The sequence below is a fragment of the Danio rerio genome, chromosome 25 (assembly GCF_049306965.1).
Source record: "Danio rerio strain Tuebingen ecotype United States chromosome 25, GRCz12tu, whole genome shotgun sequence".
In the NCBI taxonomy this organism is placed as follows: Eukaryota; Metazoa; Chordata; class Actinopteri; order Cypriniformes; family Danionidae; genus Danio; species Danio rerio.
This window is the reverse complement of record NC_133200.1, coordinates 24,250,664-24,262,775: the sequence shown is the minus strand read 5'-3', so window position 1 is coordinate 24,262,775 and position 12,112 is coordinate 24,250,664. Positions and strand designations below refer to the sequence as shown.

General features: G+C 32.8%; 1 protein-coding gene across 1 annotated transcript in view; it reads left to right on the top strand.

Moving 5' to 3' along the window:
- Positions 1–4,313: 4,313 nt before the first annotated feature.
- Positions 4,314–12,112, top strand: part of dusp8a (dual specificity phosphatase 8a) — a 73,331-nt gene continuing 65,532 nt past the window's right edge. The window contains 1 exon segment of the mRNA NM_200880.1: positions 4,314–4,384. The gene's annotated coding sequence lies outside the window, so the exon portion shown is untranslated.

Genomic DNA, 12,112 nt, shown 5'->3' with positions numbered 1-12,112 from the left:
TACCCCAATGACGGTTGGGTTTAGGGTTGGAACCCCTTCTTTGTACAACGCAACTCATGAATTCATGTTAGCCACCAAACTGACAAAACGTAAAATAGTTACATTTTAAAAGACTGGACAGACTATCAAGCACACAGCTGTTGTGCATAATGGCACCTCATAAAGTGAAATACAATAGACAGAGCTTTGATGATAACTGAGTGAACATTTCATTCCCACAATACTTACTTCTGACTAGAAATGACCTCAATAGACCAAAAAAACAAAACATACATTGGTCAAAACATACATTTACAGACAAATTCAATTAATTTTTATTTCTACAGTGCTTTTACAATGTAGATTGTGTAAAAGCAGCTTCACATAGAAGATTATAGTAAATTGAAAATGTGTTAGTCCAGTTTTCAGAGTTCAGTTCAGTGTGGTTTAAATTTCACTGGTGAAAGTCAAAACATTAAAGAGCAAATCCATCGATGCACAGCTCCACAAATCCCAAACAAAGTAAGCCAGGGGCTACAGAGGTGGAAAACAAACTTCACCAATTGACGAAAGTGAAGGAAAACAACTCAAGAGAAAACAGGATCAGTTGGGTATGACCATTTCTCCTCTGGCCAAACGTCCCTGCAAACATTCATAGTTAAGAAGCTGAATAAAATGAAAGAATAATTTTATATGTGTGTATATGGCAATGTAAACTAGAACCCAGAATCTTTTAGTGTGTAATATAAAAATGTGTTTTTTTGTCATTTTCTTTGATTCATGTACACATAATAATTTTGACCATATTAGTAACTTAATTTATTAGTACTGTACTTTGTTGTCATGTAGACATACGCAATCAACCATTCAATATTTCTGTAAAACTGATCATTAAAAAATAAAAGTCAATCATTTATCATTGTCCCACAAACATGTGTGGTCTCAGTCAAATGGAGTAAACAGCAGGGTCATTGAATAAAATACTAGAGTTCAAAAGGCTAAATATAATGTGTGAACCGCACCATTCATGTCAAGCTGTCACATTTTACAAACACTGTGAAAATATGAATTATCTCTGCAAGTTTAGGAAGCATAAAGTGTTAGTTAATAAATTAGCCCAGCAACATGAGAAATTTTAATGTCATTTTAATTAATATTATCTCTAAAAATGTAGCCCAATTATTATTTTTTTTTCCAATACAAAATGCTTATAAACATATTTGAACCTATATCAAACCTATATTAAACCTATATTTAAACCTATATTAAACATATATAGGTTCTTTCCGTGTGAGATTTTTTTAAGGAAATAATATGATATGAAAAGTACAGGTTTATAAAAGTTCTTGCTGTATTTTTGTTAACTTACTGCAGATATTTATATTTGACACAGTAAACTTGCTGTCATGTGTTCATAAACTAGCTCCACACAGCAGTTTGCCTGGGTTTCCTCTAGGTGCTCCCCCACAGTCCAAAGACATGCACTAAGTGAAATGAATAAGCTAAATTGTCCGTAGGTTATGTGTGTGAATGAGAGTGTATGGGTGTTCCTCAGTGATGGGTTGTGGCTGAAAGGTCATCAGCTGCGTAAAACATATGCTGGAATAGTTGGCAGTTCATTCTGCTGTGGCGACCCCTGATTAATAAAGGGACTAAGCCAATAAGAAAATGAATGAATGAGGGTAATAGAGCTAGTCTTGGAAACAACTTGGTTAAAATAAAAGAGCGAATTAATTTATTTATTTTTAGTCTGTGAAAAACAATTTTTTAACACACATTGTATCAGCTAGACCAGAGATTCCCAAACTAGGGCCTGTGTTGGCCCATTCTTACTTTTGATTTGGCCTACCATCCCATTTGGAAAGAGTGGGAGAATGATTGGGAGGTGGTTGGGAAGAATATCTTTGACAGAGATCATCATTCCAAATTTAATCAGTGGTGGAAAGAGTACTAAAAAATCATACTCAAGTAAAAGTACCATTACTTGCCTAAAAAAATTAGTGCAAGTAGAGTAAAAGTATCTGTTGTAAATAGTACTCAAAGTATACAGACCTGTCAAAAGTACTCAAGAGTAGTCGGTAGTATTACACTGTTAAAAGGTGATGCATTTACATGTAATTTGCGGATGTGTGTAAACGTAACATTCTGTAGTGCGTTTAGTTATTGCGCAGCAGGAACACAACGTCGTAAGATGTTAATATTAGGTTAGATTTAGGTTGTGATGTCAAGTGACCAAAATTCAATGTCTAGCCAGCATCTAAGGACAACGTTGTTTTGATGTCTAATAATATTGTCAAATGACGTTGTCCAGTAATGTTGTCAAATTATGTTGATATTTGGTTGATTTTATGTTGTGTTAAGTGACCAAAATCCAATGTCGAGCCAACATCTTAAACCAGCGTCATATTGATGTAAAAATCCTGACATTTATTCGTCAGGTATGGCAACCAAAACCCAACATCTAATAGACATCATAGTGGTAACGTCCACACAACGTCAAGCTGTAACATCATTAGACGTTGACATTTGGTTGATTTTAGATTGGACGTTGATGTCAGCCTGACGTTGGGTTTTGATGTCAATCTGATTTTCATTTCCAAACAAAATACAATGTCCCCATATGGTTTGGGCACAACGTCAATTTAATGTCTTGTTGACATCTTGTGCCTGTTGGGTGTTTAGGGCCATTTTGGTCTTCAGTAAACATCCTTCTTCTTCTCATCAGTGACATGCATCGAAACAGTCTCTGAGTCAATGCATGTACAGATTTTTGACATCTTCTTGGACATTTTAATGCTTCCAAAAGAGTTTGCTGCATTTTTAAATCGCCCATGTCTTCAGGTAGATAATTATGATGAGATTTACCTTTTTGAGCGATTTGATTGGACAGGAATCACAGGACTGATTTTCCTAATCCCCATAGACAGGAAAAATAAAGTAGTGACTGCAAGTTGAAGGAAAGTAGTGGAGTAAAAGTACCAATACTGCTCTCAAAATGTACTCAAGGGAAAGTAAAAGTACACATTTTAAAAACTACTTAGTAATTTACAATTCCTGAGAAAAACTACTTAATTACAGTAATTTGAGAATTTGTAATTTGTTACTTTATATCACTGAATTTAATGTAACCTTTGATATGTTTGATTTGTATTTTGTTTGTAAATAAATAAATATATTTTTAAAGTAAATACTGTTACTTGACAGATAAAGATGAATATCAAGACTTTGACGAGGCTTAGTGTATTAAGCATACAACTCCATTGTTATACTATAATATGTTATTTTATACTTTTTATTTTATACTTTTTTTTAAATAGGAAATAAATTAGAACAATGGAAACTTTAGTGTAATACATTTGGTATATTTACCTTTGGCTGACAGCCCTCATTCAAGTTTGGTTTTTGGCCCTTCATAAGAAAAAGCTTGGGCACCCCTGAGCTTGACTGATTATGGGCATATGAATCCAAGTTACTTACTAATGAGCAGCATTCATTCATTCATCTTGTTTTTGGCTTAATCCCTTTATTAATTTGGGGTTGCCACAGCGGAATGAACCGCCATGCTTATTCAGCATATGTTATACGTAGCGTATGCCCTTCCAGCAACCCATCACCTGGAAGCTAATGAGCAGCTAAATAAACTGTGTAATACAACTTTTTACCGCTAGATGACAGACCTTCCCTGTAACTTAAAATAAATAAATAAAACGAGAACAGTCGATTCTCCTTTTCCTCCAGAGGAGGACGCCCGCGTAAAACCTTCAGCGTACTTTAAAACGAATAAAATGTAGTCAACAAAATTGAAATTGTCATAAAATGTAGCTATTACGTAGTATTAATTCTGAGTAAAAATGAAACACAGATCGTGTGATTTGTGTAATTTATTTTAGTATAAAATACACAAAATGGCTGGAAACATTCAGCACAGGCTTAAGCGCCTGTCCAGCGAGTGACCTACAAAGTGCGCACTAGCCCCAACGCGCAGCTCTCTTTAAAACCTCAGTGTCCCTTTAATCTGCGGATCAGCGCGCTGACGTCAGCTAACCCCCTGGGCCATGGGCTCCCATTGGCTGGAGGTGACGTCAACGGCATTTTTTCCCTCCTGAACCATGACCTCATCTTTAGTTCATTTATAGTGCCTAAGTGCACCTTCTGTTCCCCCCCCTCGTCTGGCTAATATCTACTATAGCTTATCTCTTTATTCGCCACGGTGTCACTCGCTGGCCCCGCGTGCGATATAGAAGAATGACGGGCTTTTGATGCTTATATTTGCATGTGACAGCAGTACCCGTCCAGACTCATGATTAGTATACACTTGTGACGTCTGCTGGCGAATGGCTTCCCGTCGGAGCACAGTGCCCTACATGGAGAGCAGCTGAAATACACGGAATCGGGGCAAACGGAGGTGAGTGCGGGCTATGAAAGAAAGGGGCGTATTGATATTTGAGCTCTCACATTTAGGACTGCATTTGGCTTTATTTGTTGATAGTCGAATGGCGACTGTAGCTTTGGGGATGGACGTACGCGTGTGTCTGAATGTGGGCAACAATGTGCCTCAATGACATCTTAAAGCAGACTGGGCGCTCGTAATGTATTGTCAGTCGGCCGTTGAATAAGATAGTATGGTCATTGTTGTGCCATGCGGTAGAATAACTGGTTTTAATGATTAATAGTAGTATTTGTTTGTTTTTATTCTTACTGACTTGTCATGTCATGTTTACATTCAGTCTCGTTGCATCTTTATTATATTTCGTCGTCTGCATGAATACCTAGCATCAGGATTGTGCAATGTTTTATTTATTTACTCCATGGAAATCCATTTTTATATAACAAAATGTCCGTCTATATTTCCTTGCATTTGTAACACATTCATTGTTTGCAATGAATCAATAACGTCGTCAAGCAATCATATTTCTTTCTCTAAATATAGGCTAAACCAAAATATTTTGTCTAACAAAGCTGTCGAAGTCTCAAATTAATTCATAATTGCTACCCAATAAATACAAAACAAATGCTCATTTTGTACTCAATATGACTAAACACTAAAACATTTATTTTGCAAATGCACTTACTGTAAAGTGTTTTGGGTTGACTTTTCTAATTTTTTTAAACAATTCTTATTTCCAACTTTAGTATTTCCCCAAACATTGTATTTTTTAGTTACTCTCTGAACTTAGATCCTTCTCATTGCAAATTTATTAATAATTCATTGCTTTTTCTAGCAATTTTACATCCTTTAAATGTAAGCTTTCAAAGAAATGGTACTTTTTAACTTTAAGAAAATACATCGATTTATATGTAAACTAAGTAAAAGACTTTAACAATTTTATTGCGTATAAAACTCTTTCTTTCTGTAAATCATTTAAGCTTGTTTAATTTGCTGGAAATTTATTTATGTATTTATTTATTGTCTCTTTGTTCATATTGTATCTTTGTAAATGTTCTTTCTTGCATAATAAAAAAAATTAAATAAAAAAATATGTAAACTATTAATAGAAACATTTGATTTTATTTTTATAATCAATTATTAACTATATTAACAATATATTGTTGTTGCTATTAATAATATAGCAGCATAAAATGCTGGTAGTAAATTAAGTAAATGTTACATATGCTCATGTTTTGTATATTAAGTATAACTTTGAATGATGCATTATAATAGGGCTGGGCGATATGGCAAAAATCCATATTGCACAAGAACAATATATATTTCGATATAAGCTGTTAATGCTTTCAAATTTAAAAGAGTACCCCAACAATAACTGAAGCCACAAAAATTTAGAGGGTTCATTAAATGAAGCATATTACATAGCATTTTTTCAAATACAGCAACATTTTCGGTACATCTCTAATCAGCACACTTTTTTACTCAGCGGATGCCCTTCCAGCTGCAGTCCAACACTGGGAAACATACACCCTTACATTCACACATATACACTATGGACAATTTAGCTTTGCTAATTCATCTATAGCACATGTCTTTGGACTGTAGGGGAGACAGAAGCACCCGGAGGAAACCCCTGTGAACATGGGGAGAACATGCAAATTCAACACAGAAACGCCAACTGACCCAGACGGGGCTCGAATCAGCGACCTTCTTGCTGTGAGGCGATCGTGCTACCCACTGCGCCACAGTGATGCATTTAGATCAATATAGAGTAAAAAAGTCCAGAGCTTATCATTGTTATTTACAAAAATTTTATCGTGATTTAATTTAATATCGTTTATCGACTCCGTGTATTTTTTTTCCTATTAAATAATCATAAGTAAGTTAAATATTTATTTATATTTATGTGTTTTAGGCCATTAAATGATATTAACAATAAACAATAGGGCTCCAAGATTTGGAAACATCTGATATTGTAATATTTTGTTTCTCTGCAATTAATATTGCGATATGAATATGGATTCACAAGATAGTTCGAACAGCACCATTTGATGGTTTTCTGGGTAGTCGAACAGTATTCGGGTAGAGAAATTGAATAATCACAATGTAAATAAATGCTTTTCTTACTTTGTTTTGTCTTGTTTCCAGTCCAAATATCAAAAAGAATTCTTAGAGCAATTAAATTATTGGTTAGGTTTAACCGTCAGAAAAAATAAACGAAAAGAAATAAAGAATTTAGATTATTTTAAGGATATGATCTGCCAGTTGGGTAAGTTTAATAAACTTGTTTTTGCTTTGAAATGTAGATACTTGGACTAAAAACAAAAGTAAGAAATTCTAAGAAAAAAAAGATTTTTTTTAGATAAATCATATAAATTCTGTATAAATACAGTGATTAAATACAATTCTGTAGCTCCTGGTCAGCTACAATTCAACCTGGCCATTGCATATCTTTGCGATGTGACTATTATGGATACACACATTGCGATATCGATGCTGAAATTATATATTGTGCAGTCCTAATAAACAATATAATAATTACTAAATAATAATGATAATAATAATAAAGTGCTATTTTCCAAAATAATTAAAATATTATTGTTGATATTGTTAGTAATAATGGAACATTAAATTGAAGACAATAATCATTAAAATAATTATGTTTTTATTTTATATTTGCATCTATTTTGATCTTTATTTGTAATTAACTTGAAAGAATAATAAAGTAAGCCTTGAAAAATGTTCTGTATTATTTGAATCTTTGAATGTAAATATAAGAATAATAGCATTCTAATAAATAGATATATAATAATGTATAATTTTATAAATTTTGATCATTATTATCAACAGTAGCAATCATATTTTTATTAATAATAATAATAATAATAATAATAATAATAATAATAATAATAATAATAATACCTACATACTGAAAATAATATTTTATTGTATAATAAATAAATAAATAAATAATAATAATACATACTGAATATAATAATATTTTATTGTAAAATAATAATAATTGTAACAATAATAACAATAATAATACATACTGAATATAATAATATTTTGTTGTATAATAATATTAATAAGTAATAGTAGTAATAACAATAAGTAATAGTAATAAATAATTAACAAAGAATCATGTGTTTAATTTTATATTTATATTTATTTTGATTGTTTATAAACAATTTTAAAATAATATAAATGTTTGGTAGATATTTTGTATTATGCTCTCCATAACTGATTATTAATCACTGATTTATAACTGATATTTCAATTAATAATGTTAGATACTGACGTTTTAAAACACACTCTCTGTTGTGTAAATTATTATTATTATTATTATATTATTCAATTGATATACAATAAATAGTGCAATATCCTCATTATTCATTGCTCAGAGATAGATAGATAGATAGATAGATAGATAGATAGATAGATAGATAGATAGATAGATAGATAGATAGAAAAAATATTCTATTTATTATTATTATTATTACTATTATTATTATTATTATTATTATTATTATTATTATTATTATTATTGATAACAAATTATGATTGCTAATGTTGATAATAATAATCAACATGTTTTAAATCTTTCATACATAATATATTTACTTAGAATGTTATTATTCTTTTATTGACATTAAAAGATTTAAATAATACGACAGATAGATAGATAGATAGATAGATAGATAGATAGATAGATAGATAGATAGATAGATGATAGATAGATAGATAGATAGATAGATAGATAGATAGATAGATAGATAGATAGATAGATAGATAGATAGATAGATAGATAGATAGATAGATAGATAGATAGATAGATAGATAGATAGATAGATAGATAGATTTCAGAGTAGTAGTATGCATTACTCTGACCCTGTAAAATGCACTAATCTCATGCTGTCAAACCCCTGCAGTCATGCCTGTCACTTCGAAGCCAATCTAAAATTACAGAGTACAGAAAATGTGGGTTGTTTGCAAGCGATTGCCTGATGATCTTGCTAAGATTCTTATAATGGTAATGGTTTGAGAAAATGCACGTTGATCATGCTGTCATATATTCATCCTATCAGATGCTGTCAGAATTAGATGTTTTACTGTACTGGTTTCTATGTTTTAATGTGAATTTGTGTTTATTTGGATGGCATTGGTGTCAGTTGTTAATGCTCTAGTGCAGTGTTTCTCAACTACGTTCCTGGAGGACCACCAACACTGCATGTCTCTTCTTCTACAGAATGGATTTATTTTAATAGTATAGATCTTAAAAGTTGCATCTATCCAATTATTTTAGATTAGTCGCTCTTGTTGTAGCCATTTGCGTGTGATTTTTAATTTTTTTATTATTTTTTTTTATTACAACCATATGAGTACGCATTAGGTATTTATTCGCTGCCATTACTGTATTTACACAATTTGGTAGATCCTGGTCAGCTATAATTCAGACTTAACATTGCATATCTAAGTGATGTGACTATTGTACCTGTATTTGTATATATATATATATATATATATATATATATATATATATATATATATATATATATATATATATATATATATATATATATATATATATATATATATATATATGTGTGTGTGTGTGTGTGTGTGTGTGTGTGTGTGTGTGTGTGTGTGTCCCAAGGAAAAAAAAAAAAAAAATATATATATATATATATATATATATATATATATATATATATATATATATATATATATATATATATAAAATAAATATATATATAAATGGAGCTAATAAAACCATTTGGTAAAATTGTATTTATGTTGCAGAAAAATTAAATATCAAAATATCCGTTTTTTCAAATAGCATGTAGCCCTACTTAAAATGATTCTAAACTAAAATCCTTCTTGTGTCCTAATGTACTAACAGATCTGCCCATGTTAACAAACCCAGTTCATCACAATGGATGATATCACTGCATCAATGATTAACAAACGCATGCAGGCTCAGACAGAACAATGGTCTATATCTATGTGCGTATGGCACAGAGTCCAAAAACAGTGATGTCACCCATACAGTTAATGAATGATCCGGATTAAGATATTTAGCTTTCCTTTTTTTCCTCCATCTGCTGATGTTTGTTGGCAGTCATTTAGGTCATTATAAAGCAATCGCTGTCACATTAAATAGAGACTTGCTTCTCTTTGTTTTGCTGTCATGAAAAATGAAAAAAAAAAACATGCTGTCATTTCCCGACAGGCTATTCAGAAGTAGTATCAAATCCCTAGAAATCAATAAAACAGATGTTTGGAGCATGTCTTGCTTTGAGATGAGAGATGATATCCTCTGAAATATCTCCTCATGGCCAGGCAACTTTTAGCGTTTTCCCTTTTTTTTCCTGTTGCCATGGCAACTATGTAATATCACTCCGTCTTCACATCAGCATTTCATACCTCTGTTTATGCCAGTGTTTTCGAGTAAATCAAGTTATAACATTACCATGTAATTATAAAAGTACATTCAATTTAGTTTAATTTCAATTAATCTTTATTTCTATAGCGCTTTTTACAACATAGATTTTGTCAAAGCAGCTTAAAGGACACGAAACCCCCCTTTTCACACCTTTAGTTTGAAAAAAGTCAGAAAAGTGGGTTTGTTCAGCTCTGTTTAGGTGGGAGTGTCAGGGGAGGGAAGGTTTGGGTACGCACTAGGGCTGTGCGATTCTTTTTTTTCTTTTTTTTTTTTAATTAATTAATTCATTAATTTTTTCGATTAAAAAAAATGAAAACAGAACCTTTGTTGCAGCACATTTATAAACGCAACACTTGCGACTCATGTCTCCAAACATTTCTTGGTATTCTACTTGTTTTGGCAACTCGACGTGGTGTCTCTCTGCCGTCTGAACACTGTTACAGATAGAAACAGTCTTCGAAGTTATATCATCTGAATAATGAAGTTGCACCTCATTTACAATGGAGCGCACTGATTGGTTTAAACCAAGTGTTTCTCATGAATTAATACTGCACACTCAAGCACGTCATGTTGTTCCCGCCGGGAACATGCTGGAATACACGCAATGGTCTAATTGCCGTTACGTGGCTTAAAAAGTTTGTTTTAAACCGGATGAATGAATTTGCTCGAAATAACGCAAAAACAAGCAATTTTCACTATTTAGTGAAATATATGTGTCCTAATAGTGTTTTTAGCAGCATGGGGCATATATATGACTAAACACCTCGAAAAATGTGTTTCGGTGTTTCGTGACCCTTTAACATGGATATACCTGACCTCAATGAGTTCTGTGAATGAGTGTGTATGGGTGTTTCCCAGTACTGGGTTGCAGCTAGAAGGGGATCCGCTGGGTAAAAAAATATGCTGGAATAGTTGGCGGTTCATTCCGCTGCCAGCCAGTGTTGCAAACCTAGTGACTTTTCAGACCCCCCCATCACCAAATTTTCCAAAAAGCTATGGAGATTTGTAGAGACTCTCATGTGTCTGTGCCATTCCTACATTACTCTTTGCGACGAACTGTGGGTGAGATCGTGGGTCTCTTCTCCGCCATATAGCACTCAAGGCTAGTGTTGGGTGCCGAAACCCGGGCCATTATAGCACCGGTACCTTTGTAACCAGTGTGTACCAGACCGAATCAGCATATGAATTTCGGTGCTTAATTTCGGTGCCACTGGTGCTGCGACAGAAATGTAGGAAGCTTCAAGGGGTGCATCAAAGGCACACATAGGTATGCGTTGTCGGTTGTCACACCATCTCTAAACATCTAATTCTAAACAGGTTTGGGAGCAACTCTCTTCAAATCAGCACGCATGATCACGTTCATCAAATTTGCTTAAACTAAGCGTTCTAAAGCGTATTACATGAAGCAGAAGCTTTACAAAAGTTGCATTAGGGCTGGGCAATAACTCGATATCAATATATATCGCGGTAGATTTTTATTCAATAACGGTGATATGAGTTTTGCATATATATATACAGAATATATATATATATATATATATAGAATTTGCATATATATATATATATATATATATATATATATATATATATACAGGTCGTCCGAAATTTAATCAATGCAACCTCATAATATATTTGGGAGCATTTGTGCGACTTCGTATAATGGGTGTAGTGCGACCTGTTTTGATTTTTTTTTCTAAAGATTTGCTGAATAGCTCTTCCCTGCTGCAATATTGGTTAATATTAGCTGTCAATCACTAAAGGCTTTCCGCTGTCTGATGGCGAAGCTTTTATGTAAAAAAATATAAAGGACACACAGGTCTGCAAACCCCACATTAACTTACAAATAAAGGCGCAGATGACAGCGATCATGACATGTGGTGAATGTTGATCCCCCAGCTGATATCAATCGAGTGTTTTAGGAGAAGGAGCCCGAATGTTGATGTGTTGCGTTCACTACGTGTTCAGCGCAAATGTCTGCTAAAGGTAAAATCTAACACTGTACACATCATCACCAAAGAATCTCACCTTTACTAAGTTTAAACTGAAACTGCGGCTCATAACAAAGAGCGGTATTGCTCCGCCTACTCATAAATTGGTGCGACTGGCTCACCAGCTTTATTCCATAAACACAGAAAAATTTAAATCAGCAAATAACGAGACCGAGCATTTAAAATGACACAAACCCAAACCCATACTTTTAAAGAGTGATAGAAGTGAGACTTTACTTTCTTTTGTCTGTTCTTTCTTGAGATGTATATTATTTTTCTATTTAGTCACTAATGACTGTTTTGCTGCTTTCA